General features: G+C 38.0%; 1 protein-coding gene across 10 annotated transcripts in view; it reads right to left on the bottom strand.

Annotated features, from left to right (window-relative positions):
* Window positions 1-24,583, bottom strand: part of LOC106164774 (5-hydroxytryptamine receptor) — a 108,179-nt gene that overhangs the window by 18,682 nt on the left and 64,914 nt on the right. For 5 of the 10 annotated variants that reach the window (XM_013542790.3, XM_013542788.3, XM_087013512.1 and 2 more), the window contains one exon: window positions 12,030-12,121. The gene's annotated coding sequence lies outside the window, so the exon portion shown is untranslated. Of the gene's footprint in view, window positions 1-478; window positions 775-2,069; window positions 2,369-10,273; window positions 11,078-11,845; window positions 12,000-12,029; window positions 12,122-19,846; window positions 20,517-24,583 lie in introns of those variants that run through there. The other 5 variants (XM_013542794.3, XR_015334575.1, XM_013542799.3 and 2 more) reach the window with 5 other exon arrangements.

The following is a 24,583-nucleotide window of genomic DNA, read 5'->3' as shown; positions in this document are numbered from 1 at the left end:
GAAAGCAGGGGACCATCTACTCACAACCCTAGATAGCTTAGAGAGGGCATCAGGGGGAAAGTCCTCCGAGGATAAAAGTGACAAGTACATCCTGACAGCTGCCTAGCATTCGGCCACCACTGCTTAGTTTGAAGTATGTCGTCTAAGCACCATCGACAAAATTGTTTGTGGGAGGTAATGTACCGTCACCCGAGCGATATAAGGGCGACCGCCTCAAGAGTCAAGGAGGGGCGTTCAAGGCATGTAGCGCAAGAGGGCGACTGTGACATACAAAACAAGAGAAAGTACTCGCATTTTTGCCGAAAAGGACATTTAACACCAAATAAGGCGTATATCGACACAGCCACACCACTTATCTAGGTATGGTTGCAATAAGTATGGAAACCTCTTTCACGTGGCGCAGGAAAAGCTAAAGTAAATCTATAATACATTTGTGATTTATGACGGTATAATATAATGCCTATACGCAGCCACATACCTTCATTATTCCTAGCAAGCAGGGTCTGCACTCTTGGCCTCCAATTTGCAGCCTGGCCAAACACATTAAACGAATAAAATAGTCAGCTATTTTTCTCTCTAAAACATCCATATTTAGATCTTAGCATCCACCAATTCAGGTTAACCAAAGGCATATTGCATCCATGCGACTTAAAGACGTGCAGTGTCATGCAAATATGACGGCATTTTCCCACATTATTCAGCACGTTATGAAAATCGCTTCTTTATTATACACACACCGCCTCCTCTTCACATGTCAGTGTCGTGCTTTGTGCCGCAATATATGTGATATTAACGGAATGCTGGCGGTACATGAAAATGTGCATACGTTAAAACGCCGGTGATTACAAGCAGTGTCCTTAGGTTGACTGGAAAAGCTGAAAAATATATATACCAACACGAAAAACAACAGGATGTACCTTTTGTCGGCCCGTGAGGCAAATGAAGGCACCTATATCTTTTCAACAAGGACGAGCGTTTGCGTGGGGTTGGGGGTGGTGCAGGAGCTCCCATAATGCTTTTATATCGCATGATGATTGCTTGTCACTTCCAATTAAAATGCAAGTAATCTCTAACCCAGCAAACACAGCAAGTTATTATATTCTTTTCATTTTTTTGTATAACCAAAAAACGTTATTGTAACTTTATTTAAAGTTATGTGTTTTGCTGGGAAGCGGGTACGGGTAACCCGAAATGTTTGATTGAGAGACCATTTCTACTGAACGCGTGGGTAAGTACGTACTTACTAAAGTCCTCTTACTCTGGATTGCGTCCTTTTGTGTCCTGTAGTACGGCCCCGTTTGAGAGTAAAAAAAATAATTAACGTGCCAACAACTGACCGATCATTGAGCATTCAAAGTGATGCTGGTGTCTCCTTTCTGCGACCACAACGATGCCAAGATTCATGGTCGCACAAATGACGCAGAAATGACGCAGTCCAGTGTAAAGGGGGTTTAACTTGCTACAATGCACTTCACGAGTGGATGGACGTTTTGGAAAGATGGGTTAAACTGTCAAAAAAAAAAAAAAAGAGAGGAAAAGAAGGGGCTCTCGTGCAACATGAACCAAAATACTCCTGGGTATGAACCCTTGATGTATAAGTTAATATAGCCCTAAGATCCCCCGAAAAAGCTAAGAACGACATTATTTGATCTCCAAACCCATTTATAATTTATACATTTCACGCGCTGTCCTGGTAGAAGCATTTAATTCTGCTTCGGCGTTCTAAACTGGATGGCCGGAACCCGGCTACACTTTGGAGATTGACTTATCGTGTTCAATCTGGCGAACAAGGGAAGTTAATTAGATAGACTGACCCGAAGAATGCGAGCGTGAATCATTATGAGATTCAAACGTCCGGCCTTCCATCAAATGCCATTCAGAGTACCGTTTGCAAATGACAAACGCGCTGACGGACGAAAGCAGTTTTTAACGGAACGAACTTTATCACACCCAGAAGACTCCCCTTCCCCTATGTGTGTGTGTGTGTGTGTGTGTAAGTGTGTGTGTGAGCTCGTATGTGTGTGTGTGGGCACATATGTGCACACCCAATTTATCTTAGAGCGACTTACCAACCCGCAAACTCTGCATCCACACCGCAAAGTACCATCGCCATGATTGCTACGAACTCCGTAGTAGCAGGGCTAAGTCATTGACTGCATGATACGAGGATTACACGTCTTTATGATCCCTGTGATAGAGCAACCCCATATATATAGGCAGGCATTTGTTGTCTCCGCTCGCATTTATCCTAATTGCTTATCTAATGTGCTGCGCATTATAAACACACTGGCGCTTCCCTGAAAAGTCGTTAACTGTGCGAGTCTGACTCGTGGCTTGCCACCTACTACAGCGTGCAATAACATTGCTAGTAATGAGTACACGTTTGTTGACATGTTTTCACTTTTAAGGAAAACGCCTTTGTTCTGACAAATAATGATGAATAAAACCCCCATGTGGTGCTTCTGATTATCTTGATATTGACCATTCTGCATGTTTACAAAGCCCGCACTCCACAGTCGTGTTTCTTTGGCCTTGAAAAAATCAGTAAATGCAATGAACCAGTCACGTGAACTCAATCGTCCTATGTTTTTGTCACTATATTATTTTAACGACCATTGTTAAATTATAATTATATTAATTATTTCGACATTTATACAGAATTGATGGTCAAAACGCATAATCACAAAGGACATAAAACGGCACGTATTATGCAAAACTGCAGGTAATATGCAATATATTATTGTTATTATTATTAAAGGGCACAAAACTGCAAGTATTTGCTTTAATCATACAATATATTATTATTATTATTATTATTATTATTATTATTATTATTAAAGGCAAGGACAGTAATTAAATTGATTTCTAATATACATTAAACACCCTTCCTACTTTACTCTTGACAAATAACTCTGGCAGAAACTCTGGTATTTGACTGTTTGATAACAAGTAGTAGACTAAGCACGTATCCCTGGCCAAGGACGTATTCAAACCAGAATGGTGACATTCTTTAATAACATATAGTTATCACATCACGCTGGATATTGACATTCACTTCAGGCGATTGGTATTTTTCATAAATTGCAATCAGCCGTTACAGTAATGCTAAAGCTAAACAAACCAGATAATGCTTAAACAGAAGAAAACAATATGCTTCAACAAATATGTCCGACTCTATTACCTTAAACCATGTTTCTGATTTATTCAGTCTCTTCCAGTTTATTAGTTATGTATCACTAAATGTTTAAGGTGGAAAGAGATCAAATGAAACAGTACAGTATGCCCACTGACTCATGCAAGATGATTTAGCATCCTTATTATAGGGCATTACTGGAAAGAAAACTCAAAAACACAAAACTCGACTGAGCTTCCAAGAAATACCTCAAAAAGCGAATCAAGGTAAACAACTAGATGTCTTTCTAATCCTTCCCACCTGTTATTATGAGAAGTTATTAAGTACTATCCAAAAAATCGTCACTATTTGTAACATTGCAAAATGTTTTTCGTCTTAAATGATACAGTGACGTCACATCATCGTAATAAAATGACGTCACAGACAAAAAGCACTGAGTTGGGGCACTAATCGGCCATAATTCCCATAATGGCTCTTGCTGCAGCTACCAAGCCATAAACGATCCTTTATCCTCCGGTCATGGACTGGCTTACGGTGTATTGATGTAATTTATCTGAAAGACTACGAGAATAGGCATTACTTGTGGTATGCTCGCATCACCATTTGGGTCACGATTTGGGAATTAGTTGTTATTGGCGTCACTGAGTTAATTTTCAAGGATAAGCATGTAGGCTGACCTGTTCGTGTACTGATTGATCATGCTGAAGATACGAGTAAATGTGCGCGTTTTATTTATGTGGGTACACATGTACCTGGCAGCGTGCGCACGTGCGGATAAGTGAGAGGCAACAGGAGGCCAAAATTAGTTATAAAGAATTATATAGCCCTTGTACATGTAGCGTTTTAATTGCTTTTTTTTCATCTAATGTTTACCACTTACAGTTTAGGAAGTGTAGGGCGGTGTCGTTCCATCCCTTAGGTTATGTAAATACAATAGACATATCTAATGCTTGGCAGGACTGAATAAAAAAAATCGAAAGGTTATCGCGGGCTCTTCACCTTTCCTATATTCCGATGTCACCTGGTGGACATATTCTGAACAAGACCTCAGGGGAGTTGACGAGCCGAGGACACATCTTTTGATTTTACATCCAGCGTTATCGATCGTTTAATCTACCTTACATAATGACAATGCATGTATTGTGCTATTAATGTAATCACTTTGTCCCTGAGGTCTCGCGGGACCTTTCTCAAAACAGATTTTCTATCTTTTATAAAATATAAAATGGCACAAAAATGCAGCATGTGGTGTTGACATACTGTGGAAACAACGAGACAACGGACCGGAACCGGAAACGGAAACGAGATTAAGCCTCATTGCCCTTATTCTCCTGGGCTACATTCTACATGCCTTATACCTGCGAGATTTTTACACAGATGTTCAATATCGAATGAACAATGTGTGATGTACTGATGCATTTGGCCCGTCTGGATCGATCCCTGACTGGGTTTTGTTTATTATTAACAACTTTTGTATATGTATGTGTTCCCAGGAGCACACTTCCTCATGCGGTAAGACTGAAAATACGCGGAGTTTGTTGAATTACAAGGGCGCGGTTCAAACATGCTTTCTGGTGCACTGTATTTTCAGACCCTACATGTATATCTATCCCAACAATATGTTCACAGTGTGTTCTAGAAGCTATTTAGTTCAAATTGCGAATTCTGTGTCAAAATCTTGGGCAGTTTCAGACAAACTCTCATGTCATAAATGCTTTGGAAAAGAAACAAAACAGAACGTTAAGGCCAGACAAGAAGACACAGGAGTCACAAGAAATTAAACAGAAGCGGAAAGGCACATAGAAACCATCGATCTTTTTTCTAAATATGGGAAGAAGGCAGACACCGGGTCTAGCTTCTCGAACTCTCAAATCTCCAGACGCTGAAGCGTTGTCAAGAAAAGAAGATTCATTCCTTCTAACGTAACCCTCCGTGTTGGGTTAGGTACACGTCATGTTTTTTATCGATTACAATGTATTGAAATGTGCTGGCGTTAGAATTATATTTTTAAGAACTATTTAGGACTTTGAATTGGATTATTAGTAAGAGGGTTGTGTATCCGTTTTTCTTCAAGTAAATGATGAGTGACGTGAGACCTATGTTTTACGATTTTATCTGAAATATGAACAATAATGGTTTACAACAGTTGCCAATTTCTATAAATGGGTTTGGCCATCATAAACTCATTTGGTTTCATTTAAAATATTTTAACCTGGTAGCATTTTATATGACGCTTGACATAATTTAATCTTATTTACCAGTCGATTTATAAAAATATATATAAAAAAAAACGCTGGACTGAGCAACATGGGTCAATACTTCAGGTTAGCTTGTAAATTGTTCGTTATCATTGAATTTTTCTACGTTTAATCATTTCTGGTTCTTCTCAGGGGAATGATCATACAAATATGGAGTTATCAGATAAGCAGACGACATGTTATATGCACAAACTTTAAAAAAAACAGGTCACAGTAAGCCAGTCTTGACCAACGTCAGATCGATTTTTGCATGAAAGTTTCATTTGTTTTATCTTTGATCTATTTGCCGAAAAGGACACGAGTAGTTCTTCGAACAAATGGAACCCAAGACGATGGATTCTAGTATGGTCACACTGCAAACAGGTCTCTTGCGGCTAATTTTGTTTCCTCCAGATATGAAATTGATGTGATAAAGATCGAAACAAATCAAAAAGAGCTATCAAAAAGAGACTGTAAAAACACACATCGTCCAAGAATATGATTGTCCCCCAATTCATCAATTTCGATGAAAAAAGGGGAAAAGATCAGACGTGCTCTCAAGCCACGGTATTAAAGTACAACACAAAACGACTTGCTGCTCTTGATACCTTTGATGTGACAGAGACCAACAACACGAGGACATAAGTTGTAAAATCAATAAATTTACCTCAAAGTGTGTAATTATGATCCACCAATAAAACCATGAATATACGGACGTGTAGCTTATTTTGGGTATTGCAAATGGAAATGCAGCTTCAAAGTAAATTCTTATAGTTCGGACTCAACACCATATATATTTTTAAACCCATCACATGTGTGGGAAAATCGCGATTACAATTAAGTGTAAAAATGGCTTTAATGCTACTGCATGCTCAGTGGTGAGGATTTCTCACCCTGTCATAACAAAATCCCCTTTCATCCTTAACAAATCCCTTCTTAGCTATAAAAAAACGTGTGCAAATTCTTTGATGTCATAGTGCCACCGAGTCTGGTGCCATATTTGATTAAACACAGAATATTAATATAACCCGGATGAAAGCAAACTAATTTAGATTAATATTTTAATCAAACGATGGAAAATCAAAACGCCTATTTAAAAATTATGAATTATAGCTTTACATGATAATATTGGAAATCAACGTTGCTACGATGTTAATCACGTGTGGCACGAAAAAACCCAACTCTTTGCACAAAAACCACATCTCATGAATTCAAATGTTTGGACATTGCAGGTGTATAAACAATTTGCTGAGCCAAACTGTGTTAAGACAATGGTTTAGTATTCGTTTAACATTCAAGGCAGTACTCGAACACTGGGGACTCGAAACAAGTTTGCAGCAGCAAAAATACATGTAGCATAAATTCCCCGTCACAGCAAATGTAGTGTCTGCATCATTTTAAAATGTTCATTATGAAAAAAGTAATTGGCGTGTGAACAGCACATCGCGAATCACATCGTAATGGACAAGGAAAATGACACCACAAAAACATATATGGAGGGGACAGATTGAATAATCAAGTGTAAGTGTTATGTTATGTCGCAAAATTAGCTGTTGGGAAATACGTTGGCGCTCGCATACAATGTGAAATATACCTATACATGGGCCCTGTAGGTACAATGACAAACAGTATAGGCATACGTGCGCGCAACCTGCTAAGTCGTGATAATCTTCCTGACTGGATAATTATGTTACTGTCACTTTGCACTAATTGTCATTCCGTGTTAATAATTGTTTCCTAGACTCTGACCTGGTGAGGCTATCCAGGTGCTTGAAAACACCTTAACCTCCGAGGTATACCTTTGACTTTTCGACTTTTACAACACCTACAGCGATGGGGGTCATTGCAGTGTATAAAGGGCAATTTCTGCCGTACAGTAGTATTAAATCACATATAGCAAACTACATTCCTTTTGCACAGAGAGTATTTATATGTAAAGTTGCTAAATGTTACCCCCTTCGTCTCTACATGCATTAAGGATCGAACCATGGCATAGTAAGTGACCCGTTCGACAGATTTTATCAGAAGCGTGCAAAAATTAACTAAAAGCTTCCGAAGCGTGAAATTCTACAGTGAATTTCAATCACTCCATCAAAAGACGTTCATGTTTTTAGTCATTACGCTTTTAAACTTCCTAGCTTAACAATCAATTTAAGGTCCATTGGTGATTTTCATTAACTGGAAAGTGCACTTTGTTACTCGGGATTGTCGTCCAACAGACGCAATGTTCGCTTTATTTCACTCAGTTACTTTGGTGTAGTTTTGGCCACCTACACAAGGGAATAAGATTGCATCAATTACTGGCATGGTGGTTAACCTTAACCTTAACCTTGGAACCATTCCCAAGGCACTATACTGTATGCAGCATTGTTCAGATACATTTCAAATAGTTTTATGTCCTGCAGAAAATACTATGGAGCTAAAAAAAAACTCATGATTGACAATGTTGGATGTACGAGTATGCTGTTATCATTGTACACCTGTCACTGGCGTTCATGTGTCCCTTTGTTTATTTTACTGAAAGTCTGTGACGTGTGACATAATCTTAAAACATTATGGTATTGCGAGATTATTCAAACAGATAGTCACGGTCACGCTCTTTAAGCAACCACTGTAAGCTATAAAAAAGCCCTTTCCAAACCAGCATTTAATTTATTTTGATATTAATCTTGTGGATTGATATTTCGTTGTTATAATCAATGGACGTTATCTTATCGATAAACCTATTTCTGGGTAATGTGATTGAAAACGTAATAAAATATCCACCTGGGTCTCTGAGATTCATTTGGTTCGGTTTACTTCTTTTAAATCCATAAACTCCTCTTACACCGGACTTAATTGAGATCGCTTGTAGAACAGACATTTGTCAACTATCAGCCCCTTCAAAGTTGGAGCTTTGAGTCCAGGGGCGTAACCAGACATACGCACGGATGCTCCGTGCGTATGATATATGTTTTTTTTTTTATTTTTTTTTTTGACCAAGCATGATATTATTCTCTATAAATTTAGTGTATTTTACACGGAATATAATCGAAAATCTCCTTCGATTGTAAGTTAAAATCACATGAATGCACTAATTCTCTGCATTAATTGTACAAGCGCTATTGTTTTGTCAGTGACAGCATGTAATAGTTAACATCAAATTTATACATCAGTGGTAATGACTTTTAAAATTACAGACTTCCCTTTTGTTACAAATATTTGGTAGTACGCCAACGTTCATTCGCCTTGCTGTCCAAAGGCCGGTGTAACAGACGTTATACTCTCAAAAGACCGGACATCAGAGAATTCTGCAAAATGAGCGCCATCTTATGAAGAAATCGAAACGGAGGATGTCTTCAAGAAATCACAGTGCGTTTCACGAAGACAAACCTCCTGATTTATAAACGGTCTCATTCCTTTGATAATAGCCATACAAAATGATAAGGCATTGTAATGAAAAATGGATGCGAACGTCATCATAGATTGATTCCAGATACTGTAATTGAAAGAATTACAAAATGGCCACCTGCGTCCAGAATGACTTATTATAGCAACCAATAAATCAAATGAAATCACATTTTTTTCATATCTCAGCATGAATTCGACGGATGCAAATGAGATTCAGCTGCAGGGCAAATAATTTGAAGCACTTAGACTGAAATAACGCAGCATTTTATTCAATTTTTTCGTGATAATATGCCTTTTTTGATTGGTGCATTAAAAATATTAAAAAAATTAATAACATTATAATACGCTTTTTAATGGGAAAATGGTTTTTATCTCCTATCTTGCACTTAGCTTGTAATTTGAAAGATATCAGTATAGTAATATATTGCAGACGTAACCTTTCACTGTGCCTCGATCATGAGTGGTTTGTGTATAAACCCAACTATCGTTACATTTCTTAATATCAAGTATCCATTTTGTTTGCAAACATCTTCAACTCAATAATCCAAATCATACTATTTTAAACTGTTCAACAATAACCGTTCACATATTGAGTATGGAATTGTATTGTAAATTATTTGATGAATTGTGCAAACATCAAAGGACCTTAAATTAATGTAACCTTAACAAAAATTAACCAAACACGAAGTGAAATCAGCATTCAGCTTAGTGTACAAGAGATGAAGCACGACACCGTAATCCGTCAGTTAGAGAGAAAGTAATCCACTTTACGACAATCTGTCACAAATGACCTCTCCGGTTTCCTGTTTCTCTGGAGCTTTAACGCGGATATAGTCTCGTAGATTAAATAACGTCGCTCAGCATCGCGCTGTGCAGGGCCGCCGACGACCTCTACCACTCACTGGGTGACATTTCAACAGTGGCAAGACCCGCTTCATTAAAGGACGACCTTTAAATCAACCGTTAATGTCTCTGCATGTCGTAGACTTAACTTACGTCACTGTTAATCGTGATCAACCCCGCACTGAGAAATCATCGGATATATATCAACGTGACGTCACGAGATGATCTAATTGACTAAACAAGGTTCGTTAATTAGTCTTAAAATTACGAGATAGGTCTTCCCATGTGAACCGCCACGTGGTCGGGACAGTTCGCGATTAGCCTGGTTTCGGTTGAACCATGTGGTCAGAGTCCAGAACATGGTTTAAGTTCAGTGATCTTTTACATCAATTTAAATTTGACCCAAATGCCAGGCTAACCTTTGTGATGTTAAATTTGCCTTTGGTTCATGCACGGAGTGCAGCTTCAATGAACATTTGAAGCATCCTCTAAACTTGGACATTTTGGAGAGTGAAGCAGTTTATCAATTCTTTATTCATTGACTCATCTTTCTCATGATGATAAGCTGTACTCAACCACATGTGATTCCAATGCAAAATACCAATGCAAATTTAGAACATTTTATTTATTATTTTATTATTTATATCATTATATATCATTAAGATTTTAATCTTATTATTATTTTTATTGTTATTATTTTCAGATCGATAAATATGTTTCAGAGGTCTAGACTATCTGGCAAAACCCAAGCAGACCGCAGCCAATGAACGAGTTCTATTCAAGTTGCATTGGTGACAGTAAATGAAAATAAATGAGAAACTATTTCGTGGGTTACAGACGTAATTTTTCTCCAGTTCGGTTCCCTTTGAAAGTTTTCATATTACCACGCATTTTGTTTATTTACTACTTCAATAATGGGCATTAAGAGATATCTAAATGCCGACACATAAACAGCCATTTTTGTCTCACAGATACGCAATAAAACAAGGTTGAAAAAGAGAATCGTAAAAAGCAATCCAAAATGTGCACTGCTGTGAACATGACACTCGTTGATTTCTTTCTGGTCACTGAACACAGGTTCATCCAAGGAAACAAATTTCAGCTAAGCTTCAAGCTGCGTTCTCGGGAGGTGTTAAAAAGTGTTAAAATAGTTTTATTACTGTTGTAAGTAGAGCGTGCTGACTCGAAATGCCAAGACTTTTACACAGGCTTTAACCAGAATGGTGCGAAAAACATAGGACACACACTGCTAAGAGTAGTGGTATATAGTTTCCAATTACGGTGCACTTATCAGGTATTTGGCATAGATTTCCCTTCTTCATATTCACAAATCCTTGGGAATGAGCAGTAAATAGACTGGGTGTGAAAAATCGACAATTTTTACTGTATAAACGGTATCATTGTATCTTGTCTCGGTGGAGAAGGCTATACATCCTCTCTGTCTGTTCTGGGTAGATAACCAAAAACGTGTTGCCTATAAAGAGTGCAGAAGTAAGAGAAGACATATCTACTCTAGCACTAGTATTACCTTAAAATATCGTTTATAGCAACGCTAAGAGCAATTGCTTGCTGTAGCACTAATACTGGAACATATTTGTTTGTGTGGTTGCAAGTGTCAATAGATGTTCTTAAAATAAAGTAAAAAAATGGGTTGGTGATATTTTAGAACCGATTATTCCTCTCGGTTCTGTTTTCAAACTTTGGATAATTTTAATATGCAAAAATCCTTCAAAATCGGTAATTTATTTTAGCCCAACCGCATAGTCCATATTGCACATACTGTATTACCACTATCATCAAATTATATAAGCAACGGGGCCATGCATCACAGAGAAAAAGATGGATAATCTTGGGAACTGTATCCAGGATTCGATACAGACACTGTAAAATCTATACTGCGAAAAACGATTAGATGAAACTTGATGAATGTTGACTTGGATGGTATTTTATAGCAGCGTTCAATAAGGTTCTACCCCAGGCATCTGACGGTGAAGCAGGTCTGGTTCTAGATATTCCCTTGGGAGATATCGACGTTTTGTTCTTTTTTTCTCTGCTTTTTAGGGACAGAAGCACATAATATTTCAAAAACACCTGTTTTTTTTGTAGTACAGGTATATCCATAGACAATCTTGTTTTAAACGCGAATCGATTTTTTTAAATTAAACTATGAGCTATGTGTTAATTTGTACGCGAAATGGAGTGCAAAATCCATAGCTTCGCTTGAAATGATAATGGTACTGACCTGTAGGTGTAGCCGTCACGGAAATGTACTTGCGGTTGAAAGCGTCACAATGAAACCTTTGTCACTCCATAAACGTTTAAGGCAACTGAGCATTCCTTATGAATATATATGTGATCCCTGAGAGCCTGACATGAACTATCGACTACACAGATGAAGTAAGTGCTAAGAGTTTTAAATTACTTACAGAGTATTGTCTTCTCAGGTATTATCACGGAATGAAGAAAACCCAGATTTTCCAACCGGCTGTTGGATCACTTGTATTCATCAATGGTTATTCTGTAAGATAAACAATGGAATATAAAAATTATTTGATGATTGAATAAAACATACGGTTTTATGTTAGCTCATTGTTTGACGGCGCAAATTATTAATATCGGGCTGTTGTGCAAATATTAATACAACAGAGTTAATAACATTGCGCAGGATTGACTAAGCTGGCAGCGCCATCACAAATAATTACCAACGGCAAAATATCACAAATAATTCACCGGGAATTGCCGTGCAAATATTGACAAAAGCAAATGAAATACACGCCTGTGGATTTAGTTTTTCTACTCCCTTACACATTCCAGCATTTTCTGTACTGGAACGATACAGGCAAACGGTGACTTGACTCTCTTGAATAAAAAAAAAAAAAAAAACAATCTATCATATTTACATAAATAAAGTGGCAGAATACCATGTATAAAATCACTAAGATAAGAACGAACGGCTTTATTAGGAATCACACCCTTAGTACAGGGTAGGTGAAGCTACATTGTAACCAAGAATATACTACGTACGGTATGTCGTTCGGTATAAACTGCAGTGGTTTGGACCAGCATCAAAAAGCTAAGGTACCAGGTACAGTAGACCAAGTCAATAAATTGAATAATTAAACTGGCACTGTTTTAAGAGTATTTGCACATCCAGGTTAACAACAAAGGCTTAGATAAATCATCACAACGTTTATAACTTATTGAAAGAAAACGATCATTGTCCCTAACAATGTAAAACAAAACGTTCCGTTAAAAAAGAGTAAATAAATAACACGAATGCGACATAAGGTGTTTTGATGTTGTTTCGAAACGTCAAACTTAAAAGGTAGTTCCAGTAGGAAAATATCGACTTTTAACATGCGTACAGAGGTGACAATGAAACACTTGCTTAACTGAATATCAACAATATTACGACGCTAAAGACCCGGCCGGTTGAACACTCTGATTCCACGGACTCGGGGAAAACCGTGTGTATACATGTATGAGCTTAGCGACCATTAAACTGGTTAGCTTAACTTATTTGATTTGGTGCTAACGTTAATTTGAACATCAAGACATTTTTAAATAAACAATGAATAACTCGATTTACCAAACTTGCTACCATTGGTCCCATTGGCAACGTGCAGTCCTAAATTGAAACAACTGAATACTGATCCTGTTGGTAAAAGTGATATGACAGACACTGTAGTGCACGTGTTGACACTTCCTTATTCAAAAATCTTTGTCCTAGATGCACTCTGACGACTATACCTGTGGCACTTAGAGCTCTTGTTTCTAACGGCGGTTCCCAGGATCTGTCTGAAGACTTAAACTGCTTTGATGCGCATCTTAAACTCATACAGTTATGCTATTGATTAATGTCGGTTTGGGATACGATTAAATAATACATTTTTCTTCATAGTTCAGTAACACATATATCACACTTTACCACTCTCAATGTGATTCACTTGCATGCTAAAAAGTCTTCAGCAAATAACATATGTTCCGTCTCAACTGCCACCAGCGTCAAACGCCTTTCTTCTGTTTGTAGTAAGCCAATTTCAACATATCAACTCACACATATATCACTTCTTTACACGGATATAGGGGGATTGTGCAAGTAAACGTGATGACAAGTGTTTGAAGTGTGCTTTGTTCATTTTCAACGCCTATGCCAGAAGCCTTATCGATGGATTTGCCATGGCAACGGAAACGGACCAAAGACGCCTCCAGCATTTCCACGGGGTTTCGATATCATTGCGTACAAGCACACCGCCAAGTACGTGTTTTTTACGATGTACACTTCTTCGTGTTTTTTTAAGGTTGGATTTGATGAATAATATCATTTGAAACACGTTCAGTTTGTTCATTAACGTTTAACAAGTTGAGAAATTGAAATTGAGATATAGCAAATGACATGTAACTAGGTAATTAATGTGTATAGAAAAATATATAAACAAATAGATACAAAATGAAATTACCCTGTATTTCATGAACTTGGTGTATGCTATATTTGATTAAAATGCTATCTTTAAGTTCTACTGTATGTGAGCAGTACAAAATACGCACGACTACGTTTAAAGGGCATGTATGGTATTTAGGACATTGACAACCATACCTGTAACGGCCCTTACGAGATTCCAGCAGAAACCAACGGACACCTTCTGGCGTCCTAATGGCAACGTGTATTGAATATATATCATTATCAATGGGGAGAACCCCGCCCACTTTTGTGTTCAGACAAATTACACGTAAAAGATGTCCTCACATCATTAGAATACGAAATGGGGGGTTGGTCCTGAGGGGAATGGTCCACTGGTGGGATGTATAGCATACAAGAAAAGTAAGGGACGTTAATTAGTGTGGATACATTTACCTATGTCACAATTTTAATAAATGTGGTGTTCCGATCCTCGGGTGACATGTATTGACAAATCACCATGCAACGTACCGGATGAAGCCAACGACTAAATTAAGCTGTAGATAATCTAACTCTGGACTGTTTGGAAACGGTCCCATCCCTTTCACAAATAAGTGATATCCCCTGACAGAATGACTGGTCTTAATACACAGAAGGCAGGCAGTCCCGAGATACAATTTCTAAAGGTGACTCATATTTAAAGGGATAATAACTCTTCGAATGAGATCTATATTTCACAATAAAAACATTGTGAATAACTCATAGAAATATAATATATTCTGTTTTACCACAAAAACAGCAGTAATAGCTATTATTCTGATATCTGAGCTTGTCTTTAGACCACGTGACCTCCACTGATGGCTATACTCTGTTAAAATCTCTTAAGAGATTTTAACAAAAAAACAAACTTTTTAGAAAAAAACAGGGACTAACTTTGAATGTAAAAATGGGTTCATTAACCATTGGCTAGAATAGGAAGATTGTTGTTTACTCCAGAAAAATTCATTTTTTGGGCAAAAACAGGATTTATTATCCCTTTAAATAAAACAACCCAAAGTAAGTAGGACATAGCTACTTGAAGCTACCTGTTCCAATGGCTGGTCATTTGTCTTTCCAATTAGAAGAAAGTACCCATTACTGCCTCAGGAATGGGAGAACTGCGTGCTTAACAATATACAGAAAGATTTAATGTATGATGATAAAGAGAGCCTTATGTAATTGTAAACTGAAGTGCTTATAGACACAAAATTCACATTTGTCATGTCAATTGTCAATTGTCAAAATGAATAATTGTTAACTGCAGTGATTAACAGCAACATAATACTCACACTGAATGATTACACGACAATCAGATTTGACAATCAGATGATTTTCTGAATGAAGAACTAAGCAAACTACTTCTTACGAACACATTTAGATACAATTCAATCTTAAATGTATGGGTATGCGTCGCCGTGAATAACCAACTGCGTTGACAATTAAGACTGTCCTTGTTGATCATATCCCATGTGCATGTGATATATTTCCCTACAAAGACGTTTTCTTCTAGATCTGTGGTCGATCAATTGAGAAAGTGCAACTCTAACGACATGTGATCTGTCTGGGTTTTTGACACGCCCGTCAATATCAACTAATTTTGATATGAGTACTAACTATTTTACCGGATGTATGGGGCAGTGAAAGTATATGGCATATAACGTCGGTGCATGCAGTTACAGTGAATTGAATTGGAATTACAAATGACATCAGGGATAAACAGCTTCGCCAGCGTTAAACTTGGTTACCATAAGGACCATTCCCACAGATATTCGGATCGAACTATCTCCCTGGGGAGTCTCACTAAATGTCTGTCACGCCTAGTAAAGCTGTAAGGGGTAATTATCTCTACCTCCTAGCTGATTCGGTAGGCGTGACAGACAATTAAGCCGGTTAGGTTGATAGCAGTTTACTGAGACTATATCCAGGGAGTTAGACCGATCCGGATGGATCGATCTAGGCATGGGAACCCAGTCATAGCCTAAATCGTGCTGATCCCTGGTAAATGAAGTGTATTTCTAGGGCGATGACCTGATACGCGTCTCTTTAGAATACACATCACACGAGTCATTGTCCACGTTCGTCATGTGCAGGGCCAAACGCGAGTTTCTGATACGGGACCAACTTTATAGAATTTGTTTTTCGAGATAAACCGGGCTTAAATTGCGGCGTGGTTACCTCAAGGGGTCATTTATTGAGTGGTGGATATTAAAACATTTGCCTTCTATGGTTATGTCCGATAATAATGTGTGCCTAGCGGTCCGAACACATGTCCAAGGTCCAGGGTCAATTATGATCCCTGAAATTACCACTGAACGCTTTCACGGTCTAATTGATCTCCGCCGGCGCTAGGCGCTTGATTCAACATTGCCTTAAAGCTATTGCTGGGTTAATGTTGTTGATGTTAGCTTTATTTACGGAAGCTGAACGGCTGCTCTCTGGGGGAAGGCACACACTGTTTATCCACGGAAATAAAGTGGATATAAAAACAGTACAAATCGATACACTTGTTGAAGCTTAATTTTCAAATGGAACCATTATACGATTAAGTTTCTTAATTTAACCGTTAGGTCGTGGAACTAAGAAGTGCTGTGATATAAAGTACATTTGTTTTGCTCTCAAAGGTAAACAGCTTGTGACGAACCCTTTGTCGTTGAACATTTGCTGTGTTTTTATAATACGGCCGTGTTTATTTATTTTCCGTCCATTCCCCGCGTTCTTTTAAGTGGTGCGGACATCCCCAGGGTTAAAATTCTATTTACAATAGAAACAACATTTGGTACTCCCGACTTTAACAAAGGTTCTATGAAAGCGGAAAGAAAATAATCTAACCCAGCGCCAAATCATGAATACGACGACACTCTCTGACCCTATAAATAGATAATGAAAATCTCTTTTATAAGGACCAATGCCCTCTCTTAAACCAAAATAATGAGGCACAGACTGCGCCAAATCTTTTTAAAAAAGTTCCTAGCTAAATGTGCACCGTTATTCACACACATGGAAATGTTTAAAAACTGTCATTTCAATGAGATGGAAGTAATTGCCCGGCATAATGCATTTTAAGTCAATATGTTGTACACTATTATGTATGGTTTTTGATGTTGACGTATATTAGACTGAGAACAGTCTGTTTGTATATGTTTCGCCAGCCTTGTTCCATTATAACCTTCCCAAGGGAAATAATTATCTTGAATCAGACGACGTTGCGTCATGTAGGACATCATTAGCAATCTGTCCTAGACTCGTGACTTTTGCATTTAGAGTTCCAACATTTACATCTTAATATAACAGGCGGTTTACTAACGAGTTATTAAACATAAAAAGTCAATCTACTCTCTCCGTTGTCCCGCCAGCCATCGCTGCTATGATTACAAACCGCGTATTTCGAGTTGAGCTTTGTATCGTTCCACGTGATACAAGCTAGGGTGGTGGTGTAGAACATCACCAATTAGGTTGCCCTTTAGACCATGGAAACATGTCTAAAGTTACATAATTCATGAACTAAATCTACTTATACTTTATCAATATGCTAATGGGAGTCTTTTTAACAGCAAAATTAATATCTCCGCCATCGTACCCTTTCTGCAAATGAAGTTGGTAATTGACCTTATGCAACCGTGTTACATAAAAAAAAAAAAAAAAAAAAAAACATCAAGAGCGGTATATCACTCCCAACATGTGTCATGTATATTTCATTACCAGTTTTTATTCGTTGCATACGTCAGCGATCTTTTCAGCTTATTGACGATCACAGGCAAGGCGCTTCACTGTAGTCGATTAAATCTCGTTATAGAGCGTCACTTCAAATATGCAACGTGATATCTGAGTGCCATTAACATTTCACCTACGAAACAGTATACAATACGAAACAATTCACAGACTGAAACAAACAATAGGTGTGCCTTTTATATGTTTCTCTTTAATGTCTTTGTAACACCAAATGTGGGTTGGTATATGAACAAATGTGTGTCTTTTTCTGTTGCTGTTTCTTTTTGTCCATATACCTTATCCAACCGTAAATCAAAAATGGATATATACAGTATAAAGGCAAGACCTTAATTTGATAATTTGAAGTTCGCGTTCATGGACTTTAATTTCACTTTGTAAACACATTGATTCCATCACATTAACGTCTTTTTAGCAGACCTACATGCATTTACGTCATGCGTAACAAAGGCCTATTTGGGAATCCATCTAACTCCCTTTGCCTTTTGCTGAAACAGCTTTCGTGTTGATTTCTAAGGAACAAATCCTTTTATTCCTGAGAGAAAAAAATCTATGTGTTCTGTAATTGCCCGGATTACATTGCTATGACCTTTAGCAGCCATAACAGTTACAATAAACTGTAGAAACCTAAGCGATCGTTTCCGGCAATAATCGTCCTGGCTTCCCCTTCCATCTGATACGGAATAATTTGTCTCTGTCTGCTCTCAGTGTGTTTATCGCACTGGTGCCCTGTCTGTCTTTAAATAACTACCTGGATATTATTTCTTATTTTCAACATCGAAATTGGGGATATAAAGTTGGAATGAAGAATATGTTGCTTTAGATTGTTGATGGAATCAGTTGTTATTCATCCTCTCTTTTAGCTTACAGTGATCTGTTCTTAACCGACTCGTGATCAGAAAATACACGTCGCTTTGCATGCTTCAGCATGACAGGCCAGCTGGATGTATTGCACCCAACATTTGTTCAACAGTGTGTTACGTATGAAACACCTCAAGTTCGTAAATATCTACAGCACATTTGTTAACGTCAGCGTATTGTGATATTTGTAAGGTTTACTCATGGCATTGCCCAAAACAGATGAATTGGCCGTAACGTTTGATGACAAGGAAATGGAACCAATTGAGTAAAGATAAACAGAGCATTTATGTCCATCCATCTTATTACCGCTGCTATCTGGATATTAATCACCTCTTTGGCTATAAAGCATTACATTAATCGGCTGGTTATGGAGAATCTTGCTACCCCTTAGTTATAGAAGTGATTCGATCCCAAAGTTCTATTACAACTGAATGGCAGCTGGAACCAATGTGTTGGGTGTTATAGAAAAGGACTATAGAGTTACCCTCTATGGCCATTTAATATACGTATTACTTTGAACAATGACACACTTCGCGCAATGCTTTCACAGTTGGAAAGGAGCGAACCATTAATATATGGCTTTATTGCAACTTTCATGAGGTACATCATGACACTTTTGCCGTTGGCAGTATCCTTAAGTTTTGCGGTTTAAGGTTTTTTTTTTTTTTTTTTTTTTTTTTTTTTTTTTTTTTTTTTTTTTTGCATACATATTACCAACATTAAACACGTATTTCTGAACTCTTTCAAAATCATTCGCAAAAAAAGAAAAAAAGAAGTATAATGTTGAACTTCTACTTAAATGTATACGAACATGCTAATTAAGTACTATATTAACTCCAATACATTGGAAATATATATATGTGTGCACTGCTTTTACGCCATTCATTTAAAAGCTGAACATTGTCGCCTTTAAAAACGAATGAATATGTTTTCGTATATAAAGCGTCGACGCAAGTCCTAAGTTTTTATTTATTTATTTATTTATTTTATTTTATTTTATTTTATTTTATTTTATTTTATTTTATTTTTGTTTCCACGTCGCTATGTAGTTATACTTAACGCCAAAGAAACATCTCTATGTTCCTACACTTCGTTTTTACCTATGCATATACTTATATTCCATATCATTTAAACCAACAGTTGTATACCAGCTTAATTTTTTAAGTAACGCATTTTAAATCGACGGAATCCAATAAACACGTACAGCGGCTAACTTACCTTGCAATTGTCCGTTTGGCTGTATTTCAGAAGAAAATAAAACATCAGAAAAGTTGCAGTACCTTAACGTACTTCCAGAACCACGGAAAGCCTCTGAGAATGCTTCCGTTGTCCTATATTGCCAAGAAATAGAATGCCTTGAAAACAGGCATCCAGACAACAATCTTATATGACGTCATTCCTATCCCGTAGAGCCCATGTGACTGGGGGCTTCCAGTCAAAAACACCTGTACAGGGGATTAAAGTGCCCTTAGGTTTCGGAGTGAATATATCCAGAGTTAAAATTCAACATACTGATTATTATGTTTCGCTTTTTAAAAAAATATATACTAGATTGTCACTTTTTGCAGCAAAAATCCGATTTCAGTTTTAATCCTATCCAATATACCCTGCCAATATAGCAGAAGTATTGATATGCAGGTGGTCGCTCCCAGCTCGGTACTCCAATTATTGTAAAGCACAATGTGTATTGGTTCAACCACGAAGCTGCTCAGTCCGTTGGCGGTCCTCTGGTTCTACGTTGTTGGCTTCCTCTCATTGCGCTCGTGCGCTTCTGATCATTGTGTACAAAAATGGCACCAGCAGTGCGCTTCCCCGAGCACGGGACACCCTCTGGTATAGAGTGTCGTATATAGGTGTCCGGACACGGGAACGCGCAGGTACTTCAGCTTTTATGTTTTAACACGGATACCACGTCTGCATTCGAGTTAGGCACCCACTCCCATCGGACAAAGTGTATAAACCGTATGGATTGTATCTTTGTCCGTTATATAATGTCCGTATTGATTTAACATAAGGTTAGTTAGGAGGAGGATAACTGGCAGTAATGGAACTTGGATCTCGATCTATAATTTCTGCATTAAGAATCGATGAGTGTTTTGGTATGCTCTACAGTACGGATAATTAATAACCACACAACAGATCCGCGCGGTTCGTAGTGACATTTACTGAGGTAGATTTGTGTAGTAGTGCAGTGTGTGTAAACATACTTAATGTCGATACTGTGCCCACGCCGCAAATGCACCGAGGAGGGGCGAGGTGCTCTCCCCGCGATGTTGCCCAAGGGAGTTTGATTTTTATCTAGGATGTATCAATAATACTAATTACAAACCTCCGTCAGACGCATTCAGCATTCTCTTAACCCCTAACAAAGGAGGCAACACGATGAACTGACATGCTCTAGGTAACATTTGGGTCAAATCGTTCACATGCGTTCCGATTCTTTTTTTCTATTGTTTGCAAACCGATATTAATTTTATAGAGGAAGCCTACCGGTTTCGGTTTCCTTTAGACTTCCTGTTTGTATTGATTTTGGAAACAATCCCAACTACACGGCCACCTGAGCTAGATAAAACTAGGCTTTCTTTTAGTTGTTTAAAATGCTCGGTTCTCGTTCCGTTGGTCTGTTGGACGGCCTTAAACTTTGGTCAGTTTTGATGGTTCCATAACTGTCCACCGATGTTATCACTCACTGTCACAAACCTTATTTGCGTTTATACACCAAAACAAACTTTTTTGCTGCATTAAACTCAAACAAATGCTTTCTATACCATCAGGAATTGCAACCTTCATAAAACTCACGAATAACAGGAACGATCTTGAATTAGATTAACGACCGTTTAAAGATATTAGTCATATCCAAAAATCGCTTATTTCACCACAACTAAGTGTTATAAACAATACCTTAACAGGGCGTTTTTTATCCTCGGGGAAATGAATACTTAATTAGTGTAACATTCCATTCAGCTAAATAGGTTATTTTTAAAAGGTTGCTTCGTTGAAGCAAAGGTCTATTGCCATTGGGAAATTAATCGTCCGTTTTTGTTTTTGTTCTCTTAGTTTCTTGCACGCCAAGGCGTTGTCCGGTGTAATTCCCGGCACGACAAGCTTAGCCAAGCGGATGACTGCCTCGGCACACACCCAATGTCGTTATCCAAACAAGAGCAATGCATCGAGATTATATCTGAGCGAATTAACTTGTCAGTTTGACATCATCAAGGGTTCGCGATCAGTATCAGTTTCGTGATCCTCAGAGGTAAGGATAAGTGCTTATGGGACAAACCTGAAAGTCATGCACAGGGCTAAACGAAAGGGACATTGACAAACTTTTAAACTGAAGTTTAGAATACGGATTATGAAACGGCCTGGTTTAACAGAGAGCCCCCTGCACTGTCTTGTCGCAAACGTATCTACAAGCTTGTCGTTATGGGTATTTTTTCGGTTTGCAAGTCCGACTTCCCGGATGTAACGTTTCATGTAATCTTTATCTAAAATCGGTTGATAATGTAATGCGCATGTTTCAAGGCAAATGCCTGCACGTTACAATTTAGAAGAAAGACTTAATGTTTTGTAAAGTTCTGTGTTACATTGCATTAGTATTTCTCCCTTCCAATTACTCATTGTGGCATTTTCCATTTCTTAACTTACTGTTAGAAACAATTACGATGTAGGAGGCCCCTACTGAACGACCGGTTTAATTACATCTTAGAATTTTCCTAATACCTTTCTTTGACGGCATTATTTTCGAAATATCTTTGAATAATACGTAGGCGCCAGCGTCCTCAGAAAACCCAGTTTATCACAGCAAGACGTAGTAACAAGACTCTGCAATCTGAAAGACGCTTGCCGCGCAGTCCGTAGTTAAGTGTATTCGATAAGGCTGTTCTATTTCCTGTTTCCGCTCTTTTCGGTCGCTAAAAGTCTCCTTAAAAGGCACGGCGGGTGGGCGGTGATTTGGCAGGATTGAAGTAATGTGACGGCATACCGTCAAATGATACAAGTAATGGCACCAGTATTGTTGTTTTCAGGTTGGATTTAAAAAATCAAAGGCTATCTCGAATTGCTTATCTCATTGGTGATGGGCTTCTGCAATATGTTTCCGCAGTGAATTAACCGTACGGCAAAACTAAAATATGAGGAAGTTATGTGTGCCTAGTAAGAGGTGGGTATTGATGTGGGGGGTTACGTGTTAAAATGGAACCTAATAATGTTTTTAAAATTATATTTGATTTACATGTTAAATGTACACCTTGTCCCGTCTCTGCGTAGTGTTGCTTTGCGGTTGATCAAAGCGTAGGGTAACAGCTATCTCTAGCAACTTAATGACGTTAGTTAGGGTATCCTCTGTAAGATGCGCTCTTAATTTTAACACACAAGTCTATGTGGATATATCACAACAAAATGTAAGGCCCATCGCCTACCACCCCTTTCACAGTAACTCTCTTGTGAGCAAGACAAACAGTACGGAAGGCCAAAAACACCACGGAGTTGGTACAAAAAACATTTTCAAAGCATGTTACATTTGACGATGTCACGCCTTTCAAGGTGTCAAAAACCCTACTGAATCTCTCCTAAAAGTACAATATTATACCAAAGTGCCCTATAACGACCGCTGGGACTTGGACAACGTGTGTCCTTGTGCATCAATCTAGTGATATAAGCTGCTTTTTGAAGTATCGTATTCGACTCGCACCAGCTGAAATCTTGTAAATTTACCAGGAAAACTAACCGCGTGTTTAAAACACTATATATAAATTGAATTAACTCGTTTTTGTTACACAGCACACCCCATAAAAACACACATCAGACCAATGCTTACAATTATGTTATCCAATATTTTGCTACCATTACCTCATCAAGGACTGCGGGATGGGTGTTAAAAGCATACTTATTTAAGGGTGTTTCAGCCACTTGGGGTGCCTTTTAAGTCCATGTCAGTACACGCTTTTCAATATTTGTCTTATGCGTCCTGGTGGAAGTTGAGTTGTTCGTGGTGCACTTGTCGCACCGAGAAATAAGCTGCAATTTCGAAGATTGAAAAGGATTTTCAAATAACAAAGCGATAGTACACAATCGTTTTATTACTATTATTATCATTATTATTATTAGTGTTGTTGTTTGGTTTGTTCATTTATTTATTTATTTATTTATTTGGTGTTTGTTATCGCGTCTCGTGGTCAATACCTATTTGGCGGATTACAGCGTTTGAGCAGATTTTAAAACTATTCAAAATCAGCCAATTTTTTGTCTTTCTGCAACACTATCCGCATTCTTGTAAAATGCAGTGCTTACTTCGTGTCACGGTCGATCCACATCAAACAAATTCAAAAAGACTTGTTTCTATTAATGTTCTTACGTTCGTCTGACACGGGCTATTCTGGTGGGAAGAGAAGGTCAAGCCTCCCTGTGGACGGCATCGATCCGCCCAAGCTTAATTAAAAGAAAGTGCCAATCTTAAATGCGATTTTTCCCTCTACGTTAGCTTTCTCTTCGCGGGACAAGATTGAAAACGAAATCGAATTTACTTTCAAAGAAGGACGCGTTCACAACCCACCTATGTGGACCATGGCAAAGTTGATCTTGTTGCTCTGCTTTGCGCATTTCGTGTCGTAACAATAACAATGATACAAGACAGACTTCATTATATTTTTAATAATTGTTTGTAGAAGTGTTTGAGGCGGTACCAAATTATACACTGTGTGTGCGTGCATGCGTGCACACATACATAGATGCATGTACGGTATGGCCAGATATAAACGGTACCGGAGCTATTAAATGAAACATGAACTATTCAGCTGCGCCACATTTTGCTTCACTTGAAACTTTATCTACTGGATCAATTTTCTCTTCCATATGCCGGCCAATAGCATTAGAATGCCAATCAAGATGAGTATAAATGCTGGCCAAGTTTACCTAATGATCCTGTAACTGTATCCTTGTTAAAGCTCCCGTGGACGG

Source organism: Lingula anatina, chromosome 5 (assembly GCF_051362555.1).
Source record: "Lingula anatina isolate TDL-2025a chromosome 5, LinAna3.0, whole genome shotgun sequence".
Taxonomy (NCBI): Eukaryota; Metazoa; Brachiopoda; class Lingulata; order Lingulida; family Lingulidae; genus Lingula; species Lingula anatina.
This window is presented reverse-complemented; position numbering and strand designations above follow the sequence as displayed.